The sequence below is a fragment of the Triturus cristatus genome, chromosome 2_1 (assembly GCF_964204655.1).
Source record: "Triturus cristatus chromosome 2_1, aTriCri1.1, whole genome shotgun sequence".
NCBI classification, from domain to species: domain Eukaryota; kingdom Metazoa; phylum Chordata; class Amphibia; order Caudata; family Salamandridae; genus Triturus; species Triturus cristatus.
This window is the reverse complement of record NC_140581.1, coordinates 281,516,056-281,533,661: the sequence shown is the minus strand read 5'-3', so window position 1 is coordinate 281,533,661 and position 17,606 is coordinate 281,516,056. Positions and strand designations below refer to the sequence as shown.

At 47.4% G+C, this 17,606-nt stretch overlaps 1 protein-coding gene across 1 annotated transcript in view; it reads right to left on the bottom strand.

Moving 5' to 3' along the window:
- The window catches only part of WDR70 (WD repeat domain 70), a 1,822,964-nt gene that overhangs the window by 238,805 nt on the left and 1,566,553 nt on the right, over positions 1-17,606 (bottom strand). The gene's annotated exons all lie outside the window — the stretch shown is intronic.

Genomic DNA, 17,606 nt, shown 5'->3' with positions numbered 1-17,606 from the left:
GATGCTCCACCACCAGGGAAACGCCCGGATGCTCCAGCCATGACCCAAGGTACAGAGCTTCTTGATAAAGGCTTCACACCCCCACCCTGTCCTGTTTGTTGCAGTACCACAAGCCTTCCCTTGATCAAAAGAAGAAAGGCTTTTAGTGCCAAGGGATTCACCCGAAGCCTCAACATGTTTATGCGAAGCTCTGACTCAACTGCAGAACAGAGTCCTCTGATCTCTCCCTCTCCCAGATGGCCACTCCAGCCCCGAAGTGGTGCATCTGTGACTACAGTCAACTCTGTCTGAGGAAGGGAGAGGGTTTGTTAGCCACCACCGAATTACTTTTGCAGTTCCCTCAGAGATCTGGTCCATGTCGAAGAGATTCCCCACATACTGCACCCACTAAGCCTTCTGGATCTACTGCAGACCCTGCATATACCAGCGGACATGTGTCATCAGCAGGATATAGGAGGCCATGAGGCCCAACAGCTTCAGTCATTTTCACCCAAATCCAGATCAGAGGCTGAAGCATTGGAATGATAGCCTGAATATCTTGCACTCGCTGCTCGGCAGGATAGGCACTGTGTCCAGACCAGCTCTGAAAAAAGGGAGCGTCTGAGAGGTAGTCAGGTGTGACTCAGGCATGTTGATAGTAAACTCCAGCCAGTGCTGTCGGTTCGCCTTAGTCTGAAGGTGGATGACGATGGCCTGGGGCGAGCACGCCTTACACAACCAGTAATTGAAGTAGGGAAAAGATTGAAATCCCGCCATCCAGAGATGAATTGCGACCGCTGCCATCACCTTGGTGAACACTCGAGAGGCACTGGTAATTACGAAAGGTAGCACAGCAAACTGAAAGTGATTGTTGCACACCGTGAACCGCAGATAACGTCTGTGAGCCAGCAGGACGGGGTTGTGGAAAAAGTGTCCTGCCAGTTCAACGCTACTATCCAGTCTCCCGGATCTAGGGCAGAGAATACTTGAGCATGAGCATTTTGAATTTCCCAAGAAGAGGTTTATAAAGTGCAGATCTAGGATAAGCCAAAGTCCTCCATCCTTCTTTTGCACTAGAAAGTAGCATCAATAGCAATCACAACCTACTTCTAATGTAGGCACCCTCTCTATGATTCCCGTGGCCAAGAGAGCCTACACCTCTTGACAGGGCAAGGTGAGATGGTCCTCCGTCAGCTGATCGTAAGTGGGGGGCATGGGTGGAGGGGGTGTCACAAAGGGGAGGGAGTAACCTCTTTGGATTTTCTATAGTACCCAACAGTCTGATGTTAGGGACTACCAGTGAGGGAGGAGATGGCATATCCAGCCTCCCACTGAGTGCCCATGATGGTCTGAGAGCCGGCTAAAGAGGCTTGAAGGCAATGGCTGTCAGTTTGGGGGTGGTGGACTGACTTGAACGCTGGCCGCCGGTCCCACATGGTCTCTGATGTTAACTCCCTTGGACACAAAAAGACTGGGAAGTCTGCTGCCCGTGGTGGCTGAGAGGGTATGAGTGCGGTTGAGACCCCTTTCATAGCCATGAAAGGGGTGCAAAGTGGATTGGGGTTGATGAGGGGCCATAGACAAGGCCAAGGACTGGGCCATAGAAAAGGCCAAGGACCTGGCCGTAGCCCTGCTATCCACTGCCACCGACGACTAAATCTTTCTACCTAGCGAGTCAGTCGTGCCACATCTAATTAAGAACTTTACTGCATCCCTCCCGTATGCGACAACCTGAGAGAATATGGTCTGGTCCTCCCCTGGGACCATAGGCAGCTCTCATGCAACCGAACCCCATAGTGTATGGGAAAATGGCCCAAAAGGCACGCTGTTTTTGCTGACCGCAGTGCTAGGCTGATGGAAGAGAACATTCTCTTGCCCAAGGAATCCAGCCTTTTGGATTCCCTATCCAGTGGTGTGTTAGGGAATTCACCAGGTTTAATCCTTGACGTGGAGGCTTGGATCATCAAGCTCTCTCGGTGGGGTGCTGGCTGAGGAGGAAAAGGATCTCACCCTCCAGAATTCGAGTGCGTGGTGGATAGCATGTCCCAGCTGATGAAATGCTGTCTTGAGGGAGGGACAGAAAGGCTAGGGCTCAGCCCTTGAAGATCAGCTGAATGACATAGTAGTCCATTCTGATCAAAAGACGGAAAAGTGAGAAATCATCCCCAATAATGAGAAGATATCAGTGAAAGTGTAGTGGGGATTCATTGGTTTGGGGGGGTGTTGTAGTCTTGCAGCAGCAGTATTAATGTATATTGGTGGCCGAGGTTCTAGAGTTCTGATATTAGCTCAGGACAGAGAACTATGATGTCAGAGCAGCAATTGAGGTTTGAAGAAAATGGTGGTTACTGTGGGGCTGGGAACGGTGATTTCTTTTACAAATAAACACACTTTGAACCAGCAGATTACTTCTTCGTTACTCATCATATCTAGTTTTGGTGACAAGGAGAGTGGAGTCATCGTACCATTGGACTCAATGCCTTTTCTCGACTCTGTCTTACACTGCAGAAATGTAACACAGGTGAAACGAGTTTGGGCCCTAACCAGTACGAATCCAGGCAACGTATCGAGTCAAGGTCAATTTCCTGCTTATGCCAAGCGTAACCTCCTTTCTGAAGGCGGGCTAATGCTGGTGTTGATTAAAAAAAACAAAGAGCACACCCACAAAAAATTCAGTATCTGAAAGCATGCCCAACTTCCTCATAAAAATAGTCTAAAGGATTGTCGGCAAATCTTTTTAGGTCTCGTCTATTTTAATCAACAAGACCGACCACCTTCAGAAAACACACCAGAGGTTTGTATTATTTCAAATTAGTATCATGAAATACAGCTCTGCAGTAGAGCGACAAATTCTACCAGTGGTGTGTATCTTCGGTGATAGGCACACCTTTCTTTGAATATTTAACATTTTATAAAGCCTTACCCTATTCTCGGTGATAGGCGCACTTGTATCCAACCATTCATTAAATTCTGATGCAGTTTAAGAAATTAGATAATCATGAATAATGATTGATTGATAAGACATTGATACACAAATTAAAAACTACTCTAGTTTTACTTCTATGTGTTTTTTTGTTAATACAACATTGATTTGTGTTTACACATAGTATCGCATCATTAACTAAATAGCTTGTGGTTATAGGCTGTGTACCTATTTAGTTATTCAGATAGCTGGGAGTATTACAGTAAGGGAAGCATAAGTCTGTTGCTCCTCCACCTCCATTCTTAGAAACGCTAGCACTTCCTCCTATTTAGTGGAAACAATGGTTTCAAGCATTTCAAATGTGCGTGGGGACTATAAGAGCATCTCGATTTATACCTGAAAGACATTTCTTCTTCTCCATTCACTGGGATTTGAGGCACAAGTTACTACTAGTGTAACGATATATCTGTAAGTAACATTAGTTAGTGATAGATTCCTTACCTTAGAATATCCCCAGGCGTCAGACTGGATCTGAAAAGTTTTGCTAGCAGTACCCCTGCGCGTCAGTAGGTGGCGTCGTGCGGCTCCGCGTCCGTCGCTGGCGTCATAAGTGCCAAGATGACATCACGGAGACTACTTAGGCGCCACCCATGCGCGCTGACGTCCGTTCTGTACACGACTTTCCGCGCCAGGTCCGCAGAGCCATGTAAGAAACTGACCACTGGTGCCACAAAACTAGGGCCCTGAAAGGGATGACCTTATCCCTAGAAATCAGTTCGCAGAACGGAGAGGATGGGTGGGGCGGTAAGGAATCTACCACTAACTAATTTCTCTTACAGATATATCGTTACACAAGTCGTAACTTGTGCATCTGAAAGATACACATTTAGTGATAGATTCCTTACCTTAGAATAGATACCCCAGCAATACCAACCCCGGTGGTGGGTCTGCGAAAAAGATTACACCAGAAACTCACAGAGAACAGAACTGCCAAAAAAGCAGTCTCTCCGAACTTGACTGTCAAGGCAGTAATGCTTGGTAAACGTGTGCAGCGAAGCCCACGAAGCTGCCTGACAAATGTCCTGCAAGGGGACGCCACATCCCAAGGCAGTAGTGGCTGCCATCGCCCTGGTGGAATGGGCAAGCAGCCCCACAAGAGGCTCCTTCTTAGCCAACGAGTAACAGGCTTTGATGCAGAGAACGACCCACCGAGAGATGGTCCGCTTGTGCACAGCCCAACCTTTTTTGGCGCCCACGTAGCCAACAAAGAGCTGATCATCTACCCCGAACTGTTGCGTGCACTTCAGGTAGAACGAGAGCGCACATATTGGGTCCAGACAGTGGAGCCTCTCTTCCTCTTTTGAAGGAGGTGGAAAGAAGGTGGGCAAAGTGATGGTCTGCCCGATGTGGAAGGGCGTGACAACCTTTGGCAAGAAAGAAGGACGGGTCCTTAAAACCACCTTGTCCGGATGAACAGAAAGGAAAGGAGGTTTGGAAGAAAGAGCATGGAGCTCACTCACTCTTCTGGCAGAGGTGATAGCTACCAGGAAAGCCGTCTTGAGAGTGAGAAGACGCAAAGGACAGGTATGAAGGGGCTCGAAGGGAGCGCACATCAGATATGTCAAGACAAGGTTTAAGTCCCATTGAGGCATAATGAAGGGCACAGGAGGGAACGTGTGCGTAATGCCTTTCAGGAAACGGTTAACAACCGGAGACCTAAACAAGGAAGGCTGATCTGGAAGCCTGAGAAAGGCAGAGATGGCAGAAAGATAACCTTTGATAGTGCCCCGAGCAGAGCCCTGCTGGGCCAAAGAAAGAAGGAACAGAAGGACTTTAGAAAGAGGGGTAGAAAGGGATCTCACAGCCTTAGCTGGGCAACATGCCACAAACTTGTTCCACCTGCAGGCGTATACCATTTTAGTGGCAGGACGCCTGGCTGCCAAAATGACATCATAGACTTCCGGAGAAAGATCGAAAGCTGTCAACTGTCACCGCTCAATCTCCACGCATGGAGGTGGAGGCTGGACAGGTTCGGGTGGAGGACCGCCCCCTGCTACTACTACAGAAGATCCTCTCGAAGACGCAGCCGTATCGGGGAACGATCGGCATGTTGAGTAGCTCGGGATACCAGTATCTTTGTGCCCAATCCGGAGCCACAAGAATGACTCGGGCACGGTCGCACCGAATCTTTTTCAGCACTCTGGGCAGAAGTGGTATAGGCGGAAAGGCGTACAGCAGACCGCAACTTCACTCGCGACGAAAAGCGTTGCCGAGCGAGTGCCGCCTTCTCATCGGTGGCTAATAGATCTAACCAAAGCTCTCCCCACTGCAGAAAGAGACCTTGCGCCACGTCCGAGTTCAGACGCCATTCGTGATCCATCAAGCACCGGCGGCTGAGTTAGTCTGCCCAGACGTTCAGAGAACCTGCCAGGTGTTGAACCACCAAGGTAATTCCTTGATTTTCCAGCCATGTCCAGAGGCGCAGAGACTCCTGACATAGGGACCCCGACAACACCCCGCACTGTTTGTTGCAATAGCACATGGCGGTGGTGTTGTCCGTGAACACCTGCAGTACACTTCCCGGAGCAGAGGGAAGGAATGACTTCAGTGCAAGCTGGATCGCCCAAAGCTCCAAAAGATTGATATGGAGCCGGGACTCGGCTGGAGACCAGACGCCTCTGATCTCCGCCTCTCCCAAGTGACCGCCTCATCCCAGGAGGGACACATTCGTAACCACTGTGTGCTCCGGTTGGGGAAGGGAGAAGGATCTGCCATTGACCCAATCGCAATTCATGAGCCACCACTGTAATTGTCATGCAGTGCCCTCCGAGATCTGGACATGATCGGACAGGTTGCCCTGATGCTGTGCCCACTGGAACTTCAGGTCCCACTGCAGAGCCCGCATATGCCATCTGGCACGTTACACCAGCAGGATGCAGGTGGCCATCAGGCCCAGGAGCCGGAGGGTTATCCTGACAGAAACCCGGGAAAGAGGCTGAAAGATCAGAATCATAACCTGAATATCCCGGACTAGCTGCTCAGGAGGATAAACCCGAAACAGCGTTGAACCCGGAACCGCACCGATGAAGGAGAGCTTTTGAGAGGAACTCAGGTGCGACTTCGGCACATTGATGGAGAACCCCAGCAAATGCAGGGGGTCGGCCGTAGTCTGAAGGTGGTTGACGACTGCCTGGGGCGAGCCCGCCTTCAAAAACAAGTCGTCAAGGTAGGGAAAGACGGACACCCCTGACCTGCGCAGATGAGCTGCGACCTCCGTCATCACGTTCGTGAACACCCAAAGGGCGCTGGAAGGCCAAAGGGGAGCACGAAAACTGAAAATGCTCCTGGCCTACCGTGAACCGCAGGTAACGCCGGTGGGCCGGCAGGACGGGGATGTGAAAATATGCGTCCTGCAAGTCGAATGCTACCATCCAGTCTCCAGGGTCAAGGGCAGCCAAGACCTGAGTTAGGATCAACACCTTGAACTTCTCCTTCCGAAGGAAGCGATTGACGTTCCTGAGGTCCAGGATGGGGCGCAAGCCCCCCTTGTCCTTCTTGGGGACCGGAAAGTAGCGGGAATAACAACCACTCCCTACTTCTCGCTCAGGAACACGTTCAATGGCTTCCTTGGCCAAGAGGGCCATGACTTCCTGCCGGAGAAGTGCCAAGTGTTCCCCCAACAGGCGGTGGAACTGAGGCGGCATGGCTGGAGGGGTGGACTGAAAGGGAAGGGTGTACCCCTTGCGGATGATCTGCAACACCCACTTGTCCAAAGTGATAGCGTGCCATGGGAGAGAGGAAGGCGGACCCTGCCACCCACTGGTGTGGAATGCCCCACAAGGCTCGGATTAGGAAGGTTTGGAGGCTGAAGCGGCGGGGGCGGAGATGGACTGACCCCCACGCTGATTCCCAGACCCGCCCCTGCGGAAACCGCGTCCGCGCTGCGGCTGGTTCTGCACAGGCTTGGTGAAAGAACAGGCCTGGGCACCCCTTCCGTTGCCACGAAAGGAACGAAACCCAGGAGTGGCTGGGCTTTTCGTGGAAAGACCTAAGGACTAGGCCGTGGCCCGCGAGTCCTTAAAACGCTCCAGCGCACTATTGGCCTTATCGCCAAACAGGCAAGTGCCATCATCAAAGGGCATTTCCATGAGTGAGTTTTGGACATCTGGCGAGAACCCGGTAGATCGGAGCCAGGCGTGGCAACAAACCGCCACAGTCGTAGAAATTGCTCTACCTAAGGAGTCCGCGTTGTCTAAACCACACTGAATGGCGAACTTAGCGCATCTTTACCTTCTGCTTGGGACAACACAGCTTGGGTCTCCTCAGGGCACTGAGGTAACACCTGCGCAACTGTGCCCCACACCGCGTGGGAATAGCAGCCCAATAGGCAAGCGGTATTCACTGACCGCAGCCCCAAGCTGGCCGAGGAGAACAAATGTTTACCGAACTGTTCCAGCTTCTTAGAGTCCTTATCCGGCGGAGCCGTGCGAAAGGCACTCTGCGACGTCGAAGCTTGAATGACCAGGCTCTCAGGCGTAGGATGAGTGGTCAAAAAAGCGGGGTCACCCGGCGCCGGGCGATGACGCCTGGCGACATTCTTATCCACAGGGGCCCCAGTGGCTGGCCGTGACCACGTGCCCAGCAAGACGTCGGTAAAGGCGTCGTTAAACGGGAGCAGGGGCTCCGACGATGGGACGCCGTCTGGAGCACCTCAGTAAGGTCATCAGTTTTGAGGGCCACCGTAGGGAGAGGGCCTCAGCTGCCCGACAGAGCACCATTGTGTAGGAGGCAACCTACTTCATAGTGGGCGGGGGAGAGGCAAACCCCAGGTCAGAAGAAACGTTGAGGTCGCCGGCGTCCTCCAAGTCGTCCGCCCAGTACTGCTCGGAGTCACACTGACGGGCGAGAGGGTTCCCGAACCCCTCCCAGTCGTCCTCCACCTCCGCCACCGGTGTTGGTGGTACCGACCACGGTGGTGGGGCGGAAGCCGGAGAAGGAACATACGGCGTCGGGAATGGCGCCGAGAACGGCGCCGGTCGGGGCCGAACAGGCGCAGTGTCCCAATGCGGATCCCAGCTAGGAGCAAAATGGTCCTGGAACCTGGGCAAGGGCCAAAAGGCACCCACTGCGGCGCCGGAGGCGGAGCCGAGGGCGGCGCTGGGGCCGGAGCCGGCAGCGCTGGACCTTGTGGCGCCGTGGCCCGAGCCAGCGGCGCAGGATCCTGTGGCGCTGAAGCTGCATCCGCCGGTGGCGCCGTCGGACCAACAGGATCCTGACACGGGACCGCGGGGCCTGAGGGCGTGCCGGCGGGAGCCCAAGACCTAAAAAGGCAGTCCATTGTTGTAAGAAATTCTTGCACCTGTGCGGGAGTCGCCGACGGACCCGGGTAAGGTGGGTAGGCCGCGGGACTCTTGAGCTCCTAAGGAGCCGCAGGGGCAAAGCCCCTGTCCCCCTCATCCGCATCCGAGGACCGACATGGGAACGTCGGAGAGCGAACACGCTTCTTCGACTTCTTTTTGTGTCGTCTCTTACCTGAATCCGAGGGTGAAGACTTGGAGCCCGAGGAGCGATGACTGTGGCCCCGCGAGCGTTCCCTAGAACGGCCCCTGGACCGGGAACGGCGCTGGGACGAGTGCCGGACCTCCAGCAGCTTCCGGTGCTACTCCCTCAAGTCCTTCAGGGCCATGACCCAACAGTCCAGACAGGACCAGAAGTCGTGGCCGGTCTTCAGGCAGTAGAGGCAGACATCGTGGGGGTCTGCCACCGACATGTTGCTACGGCAGGCCCCACAAGACTTAAATCCAGGCATCACTACGTGCACCAGGAAACCAACGTGAACAGGAGACAAAAGTCTAAAAACAGTCAGTCAAAAAGTGACTAAGGTACGTGCTCTAACCGGATCTGTGCGTTCTGGCGCAGAAAAAGAAAGAACTGACGTCAGCACGCATGGGTGGCGCTTAAGTAGTCTCCATGACGTCATCTCGGCGCTTACGATGCCAGCGACAGACACGGAGCCGCACGACGCCACCTACTGACGCGCAGGGGTACTGCTAGAAAAACTTTACGGATTCAGTCTGACGCCTGGGGATATTCTAGGTAAGGAATCTATCACTAACGTGTCTCTTTCAGATAATTTTTTAACATCTTCCTCAACTTGAAGTGGCTGAGGGGCAGAAATTTGATGAGTTCCAATAACTGGTGTAGAAATTGGAAATAAGATGACACTCAAGCCTGGTTGTTTTGCACCATAAGCGTTTTAAAAGCGTTTTAAAAGGTTACAGACTTTTGACAGAAATGTTGATACATTTGTGAGTGCACTTCAGAAATTGAGTTCACATTGTCGTTTTGGTGTTTTCGATGTTCAATTGAATAGGGAGCAATTTATTGATCACTATCACAATAAACATATTCAACAAAAGTTACACACCATAAGAGATCCTACTCTTGAAGAGGTTGTTAGGGTAGTCCCGAGCACTGAACTGTCAAATATATCCTTAAAGAGTTGTTGAAGACCAGAAATGTGCTGTGGAGGCAGTAAAAGTTACAGCTTACACCCTTAAAATGGAGTTTAAATCTACAGATTTTTTTAAAGTTACGCGATATATGTATCAGATGTGAAAATCCACCTCATCCTAAAGGGAATAATCAATATCCTACAAAAAATGTCATATGTAAAGTTTGTTCAAATATAGGTAATTTTGCAAACGTTTGTCAAAGTTCACGAAGACACACCTAAAGTGGCAAATGTTAATGATAGTTCCATCAATGATAATTCAGAGGAACAAATGATAAATGTATTTCAAGACATAATTTTAGTGGTATCTGAAAAGAGAACTGTCATGGGTGAGCCTGTTAAATGTATTGATCCTTATGTTGACATTGCAGTTGGTGATAAAAGTCTAGTTTATAAGTAGATTGAGGTGCACAAATTACTATGAACATCGCCGATCTTTTCAGTGAGGCATGGGGTGACAGGAAACTCTTTCTACCATATAAGTCCCCTGTTTCATATAAAATGATTTAGAAGGTTATATTGAAGATGTTTTTAAATTCAGAGGTCGGAGGATTCAAGGAAAGATTTATGTTGCTGTCAAAGGTCTTAACATACTGGTTTGGTTACACCAAGTATTGTTTGGTATGGTGCTCAAACCTGTTACTAAAGATCAAGTAATGGTGGTCCAGGAACATAGAGATTCAGAAAGCTTGAATTCAAAGTCCCCATCTGTTTTTGGTAATACTTAGGGAAAATTCAAAGCTTCAGACAAAAAGAAATCATGACCAAGCATTGAGCAATACCTATTAAACATAAGGAGTGAACTGTTCCATTTAGTTTGAGGAATAATCTGGAAATAGAATTGAAATGGTTAATAGACAATGGCGTTATCAAACCTGTTGAATCCTTTTTGTGGCTTTCGCTTTCAGTGGTTGCATGAAAAAAAGGAGTAGATTTTTATAGTTTTATAGTGTGAATGGACTTGCGTGGTCTTAAAGAAATTATGATAGATTTTCATCCTCTTCTCAATATAAGCAAACGGTTGGGGAAATTGGGCCAGGCTGAATGGTTTCTTAAAATGGGGCTGCTGTCAGTCTATCATCAGGTTGAATTAGACCAATCTACTAGACACTTTACAGCATTTAATTCACCGTTGGGAACATTTCTGTATTATTGTATGCCTTTTGGTTTGGCATCTGAGGCATCTGTGTGCCAGAGGATCATGCTTCATTTGTTAGGAGAGATTGAGGGGTTAGTCAAGAACCAAAAGTGTGATTTCTGGGTGAATTCAAGTGATGGTATGGATTATCATTAAGTCCAGAGGAGTATCTGAAAAGGCTTTATTGCTGCTATAGATAGTTGCCAGTTGTCTGCATGCTGTAAAAAGGCATGAAGGTCTGCAAGTGAAGATGATTATTTTTTTCTTTTAATTTATGTGCTAGAAGGGTGGCCTAAGGAAAAAAATGCCAATCTCAGCATTCATCCCTTTATCAAAATTCCAGAGGAGCTATCTGTAGAGGTGAGTGTTTGATGCCACCAGGGGCATTTGGGTTACATCATGGCCAAAAGAAGAGTCAGTTCCGTCTGGTTTAGATTCTTTTGTTAGAGACTGTGTCATTTGCAGTAACTCTGAGACAATGTTTAGAGAGAGTAATCCTCCTCTTATTCCAGATGACTTCAATCTAAACCGTGGAATAAAGTAGGTATAGATATGGTTGGTCCTTTTTCAATTTTTGAAATGAATTATTATAGTAATGGCCTGAAATATGGTTTGTGGTTGATCCCACGGATAAAAAAGCAGTTGAGTTAGTAAGAGATGTTTGTTGAAGAGCGGGGTTCCTAGAATTTGTAGTATCAGACTATGGGGTTTAATTTGTAGGTGCAGCAGTCTACATTTCTGACAGAATCGGTATTAAACATCTCAGAAGTTCGCTCTATCATCCTCGAATCAATGGACTGGTTGAACGCATGAACCATGTGTTGAATGACTATCATGTGGGCTAATAAAAATGCCCTTGAAGAATCTGTTAGATCCATGTTAAGGTTCTATATTACAACTCCTCATTCGGTTACTAAAATTTCACAGTTTGATATTTTAAGAGGTCGTAAGCCCACATCTATTCTTTTCTCTGCATGGATGGCTTGGTGGCTCAAGACCGAGGTGCAGCAAAATGGTGTGGATAAAGTTGTTTGCAAGAGAGTGGTTGAAGTTAAAAATAATAAGATATCAGAATAGGATGTCAGGAAACATGTTAAGCACATATTTTACCAGGTGGGAGATTATATAAGTATAGTTAAAAGGTGGTGTGGAGAAAGTTATGCAGTCCTGTAGTTATATAGAAGGTCTGTGGTAATGGAATTGGCGATCAAGGGGGACAAGGTGGAATGTAGAAAATGTTCTGAAAATTGGCTCCAATAAGACTAACCTTACTGTCAATAATGAAATGTTTACTTTCAATAGTATTAAAAGGTTTCAGGATGTCACTGGTTCTTATATCTTCTTATACAACACGAGTACCATGGTGATATACATAGACATGATTAAATGTTGATTTCAATTCTCCATTTCATGTCAATATGTTCACTTTATGTAGATATTAAGGTTACAGTTATTTGATGTTGTACTTTTATGCACTTTGTACATTTTCTTCTAATACGTCCTTGGATTTTGTTTTTATTTATTTATTCGGGGTCTTGTTTTTTTCACCCTATTTATTTTCATCATCCTGTTGACCTTTATGATTAGAAGTCACTTACAGTTGTTTTAAAAGGAAAAAAGTTAAATAATAAAATAACGTTTAAGTCTTGGAGCAATGTTAATGTTTATTGGTAGTTGGTGTCCTAGAATTCTGTAGAATTCTGTGTGGTAGCGCAGGCAAAGGACTATGATTAGGGCAGTGGCTGAATTTGGGAGAGTAAGGTGCTGTTACTGCGGAGCTGGGAGTGCTGATTTCTTCTATGAATAAACACATTTTGAACCAGATTGCTTCTTTGTTACTCACCACAGGGAGTCAGAGTGGATTTAAGGCAGCACAGCCGACAGAGGAGGGAGAGGACTGGATAGACAGATGTTGCTGGTGACCCTAAGTTACACCCCAGCTCCCAAAGAAGCGGTACCTTTGCTGAGGAGTTTGAGGTGGTTTAGAAGGTTGGCTATGCTAGGATTGCTGAGCTCAGGAATAGGCTCAAACTTTTCAGTATTGCTGATAAAATTGCCTTGCTGGTGAGCCCAGGTCCAGTGAACTAGCTGTAACCCAGCTACTCCTGAAGTGTTGCAGGGAGAAGTTGACTTTCTCTCCAAAAATCTGCTCGCTATCGAATGGCATATCCATCAGATGGGTTGCACATATCCTAAAAAGCCAGTTGAGAGCACCCAGGCATTGTGACAGTGGTGTGTGTGCATGGTCTTGGCTAAGTCATCTGCAGAATCTAAACAGTAGTTCAGGATCTGTTTCTTGGCATCTAGGCCAGCACTGACCAAATTGTACACTGGCTTCCTCATGTGTTCTGGTAGGCTTACAGCCACCAGTTTAGGAAATTCTCACAACACATACACACAGCAGGCTAGCGGAAATCAATGCATGGGGACTGAAGACTACCTGAAGCAAAATCCTATGGCCCATAGTGTCCGGTTGTTTAAATTCCCAGTCCGTAAGGGCTTTAGAAAAGGCACTGGGGTTCAGTTCGGAGGATGAAATCCGACTCTCTTTCAACAGATTTGAGAACGAGAATTTTGGCCCAGCCAGAGAATGCCTATGGCATCTTACAATTTGTCTGGTGACCGCTCTGACCTTGTCTTTTCCAACACAGCGAGAATAGATATCAGTGAGCCCCCTTTAAAGTGAACCAAGGCCTCTGCAAAATAAGTAGTAGGTTAGAAGATTTTGATCAAAATGTTAGACTTTGTCAAATGGGAAAACAAAGTCAGTTCTAGAAATTCTGCAGCTTTACGCAGCATTGTGGTAAAGGTGTTGTGAGGGGACGAGAGGGGCAAGGGATGTCCCCTTCTGAATAGGTACCTAGAAGTCTGGCATTTTGTACATCAAGATAAAGGCTAGCCTTATAGTACAAATAAGGCAGCCAATTAGTGGCCTTGGAATCATTACATTCCATATAGCCAACACCTCTATTAGGGATGGTTAAGGTCTTGGAATCGGACCTGAATAATTCCTCTATCCCAGCAAATTTCTTGGCCATAGAGTGAGGCTGTTTATCAAGGTAAGCTCTGACCTTCTCTTTGGCCACCAGGATTATTTCAGCAGACTTTGAGGGTTGCACTGATAAGTCCTAGTGCGGTGCCTTTATATGCTCTCAGGACACCATTATGGGTCACTCCAGATGGACGGGGAGGGCACTGTAGTCATATTTCTTTCTAGGCGTCGAGGTCCGTGCCTGTGGCAGTGCAGAATTGAGAGGTGTTTGGGTCACAGCCAACAAGTTTGAAGAAATAGGACGACCTTAAGCAGTGGCCCACGAGTAACCAGACCGGTCTTAAAAATATTAATACGGCCAGAAGGAAGATCTGGACCTGTGCAGGATCAGCAGATCAAGCAAGGAATTCTGACGTATTCTTTTGCAGCTTAGGAATCAGTTCCAAGGAAGAGCTTGGTGCAGGGGAATAAGGCTGTGACTCCGAATGGTCTCAGGAAAGAAACTGTTTCTGCACGGAAAACACAGATTTCTCCTTCTGATGCTTCTTTGCATTTTTTGTGTGATGATTGCTTGGGAATTTGTTCTCTATCTGAAGACATACATGAAGGAAAAGAAGTACAATGGTGTGTCCCTGTGCGCCTTGGCCAAAAATAACTTGGCCTCTGCACCTTACAACTTCACAGTTAACGCCATCTTTCCCTCACCACCTAATCTCAAGAAATAAAATTTACTTTTCAGGTCAGCTCTCTGATGCTGGTTGCCTCTTCTATGATGTAGACCCTCTTCTGGTTTCCTAAAGTCTGAGATCATAAGCACACAATTCTGTCCTGGTGATCACCGTAACGCAAGCTCCACCGCATCTCTACTACATTAGTGGAGTTTTAATATTGACCTCCTCTTATATTGACTGCACGATACTGACTGCCGACACATTGGCAATAAAAGTTGATGTGTGATAAAGGTTAGTAAATCCATACTTCCTTACATATTTTTACAATATGTTAGTAGCTGATACTGAGAGCCAATATATGGAGAGGTTGATATTATTGACCTTCGGACTGTGTTAACCTTGATATTGTAACACACATCTAGCCCCACCACCACAATCAAGTCTAACAGAAGCACACAAACACTTTAGAGCAATTTGTAGAGAGGAGAGAAGCTCCCTTTTCAGCTCTTCAACTGCAATCACATAATTGTTGTAGGATTACTGATTTTTGCCTTGTCCTGAGCGGTCTGGTGGAAGAATCGTAAGTGGGGTGTTCTCGAGTACAAATGTACAAGTTACTTACCTTCGGTAACATAATATCTGGTAGAGACACAGTAATGGTGACTCAACAAACATTTTGTTGTTGTTTCCTGGGTCTTGTATTAGTATGACCATACCTTTCATTTCCATTGGTGAGTGGTCTGTAGAGTGGAGGGTGTTCTCCTTTTTAGGGATGGTTATGCTTCGGGAAGCAGGGTTTGCATAGCTGAAGCATTGTTTATTAATGTGGGTTTTTTACCTTAAACCCCATGGATGGTATTGGCATACCATTTCATGTTGTTCATAATTGGTGTTTTTTTAAAAGATTTTGATCGTTTTGGGGCACAGTGTTTCCACAGTCAGTTTCTAGAGTGGCTCAGCGTTCTGGCATGGCAGTTTTCACAGAAGAAACTGATGACCGAGCGCCGGAAGGGACTTGTATGACTCCACTGACATCATATCCGGAGACGACGTCATCATGCAGCCGTTCGACGCCGTCCCCTGGCGCGCAGAGGTACTGCTGAAAAATATGCCGGATCCAGACTGGTGTCTGTGGAGAATTAAAAGTTAAGGAACCTGCAGCTAGAATTCTCTATCAGATAAACCCCTTTACTTGCTTATCATAGTAGCTCCATTTCAAATAAACCTTACAATTTTCTCATCACGTATACAAGAAAAAGAAGATACTTACCTTGGGTAATGACTTTGATCCAGTCAAAAAAAATCGAGAAAGGCCAAAAGGCCCAATAAATAAGCTTCCACTGGCACAGCATGGCACAGTTCAAGATAAAACAAAACATTTTTAGATAAACTTGATGCAAAGGTTGAGCATCTGAAGCAAGACGCTGCCGGACACGGGTAAGGCACAACTTGTAGAGAGGCTCTTAAATTTAAACAGCCCTACTCAGCAAACAAGGCTTCAGCCCCTGCATATGGTGTCCTGCTTATAATTTCTGGACCATATAAATATCACTGTTTTCAACCAGTTTGTAGTTTTGGACACCTTCGCTATCTATTGGATGAACTTGCCACAGAAATACTTAAAATGTATTGGCTTCATCTTTGAATATTTGTGAGCCATTAGAGACATTCCAAAGCGAGCCGCAAGGAATCTGACTACATCCCCTAGCACTCGCCTCAAAACAGATAAATCGGTGGTCCTGATGAAGGTGGATGCAACTAAGAAATTCCACCAAAACGTGCATTGACCTGGATGGTTTGAATCCCAACCCACAACACAATTACAAATATTATCTGAAGTGTTCTCTCCATTATTATCATCGGTGTATGTTAATATTGGTTGGGTAGGCCATGTATGAGATGAGAGTGTAATAGCATGCTGGTGTGAATGAGGCTAAAATTGTTATGTGTGGTTGGCTATAGGGGGCATACCTTATGTCATGATTGGTATATGTTTTATCACATATGTATAGTTTTCTATTTGTTTTATTATGATAATACAATTATCGGATGTATTACAATGTGAAAGAACTGTACATTTGTGTAGGAGAGTAGGGTCTGCTTTCTATGTTCACCCCCACTTTTTGCTTTTGCTTTACTGGTTTTCGACTTAGATGTGGCTGTGGGCCTGCTAATCAGACCCACAGCCCTGCTGTTCTCTCTCTAAATTAATACTATGTACTTTAGGTGCATAACCCATTTGGATAGGATCACCTTATTGGCCCCTGTACAGTGTACCCTTGGTACCCAGGGCATAGGTGTACCCTAGGCCTACCAGGGGCTGCAGCATGTATTATGCCACCCCTGGCCTGGCCTTCCATTTTGACACAACTGGCTGATCACTCAGCTGGGGCAAGGTCGTGTAATCACCCCTTGCTTAGGTGTAGTATTCCTATACCTAACTTACATATAGACACATGTGTACCTATCAGTCACTCCTATGGCAGGCCTTAACAATCCTGGAGGCAGAGTGCTTGGTAACATGTGAGATGGTGCTCTAGCATGAGCTGAGCCTGTCTGCAGCTTTCGGAACCATGTCCTTATAGCTGTTCTATGATATAGCCTACCATATACTCTTAAAGTGCCTTATAATCTTAGACGGTTATGGTAACTATGGTTTGGCTTTATCGAAACATGTCGTGTAAGGTGTCTAACACTGTGGAATAATACCCCCATGCCATTTCTGGACATGAGAATATTATTCCCCCCTTCTAGAGGGAAAGACATGTTAAAATCATACTTCAACTGTTAGCCTCTGACCAAAGCCTCAGCATCACAAAATGGATGTTGCTGCCACGACACAAGTCTGACCTCCTGCAGCTGGGAGTGATCCCAGCCAGGGAGGCCTGGACAATAGGTTTCCTGCTTGGGGAGGTGCTAGCACCTCCCCAGACAGCCTTTAGTGTATTGGGGCAGGGTGGGCTGAAAGGAATGAGACATGCCTGGGGCACACAAGGTGTTCCTTGCATAGTCCAGTTCAAACCGGCGCTGGGGCACTCCAGCCCCAGCTCTGGCGCGAAACTGGACAAAGGGAAGTGGGTGTAACCACCCCCTCCCAGGTCCCACCCATAAGGCGTGACCTAGCAGGTATCCCAGCCCCCCAGATTAGTATAAGAGTGGGAGTTGGGCCTCAAGACTTTAGATTATCCTGAACCTGCAAAACTGAACAGAAACTCTGGACCTTCGACATTCGACGAAAGAAGAAGACTGAAGAATCTCCCTTGTAGCCAAGGAGTGGCTACCCTGTGCAAACAGGCACCATCAAGAGACTACCCCTTTGCTTTGCGACCGTTCTACGAGGAACCGACTGCAGAGCCCGACCAGAGCCTTGACTTCCAGACTTCTCCGAC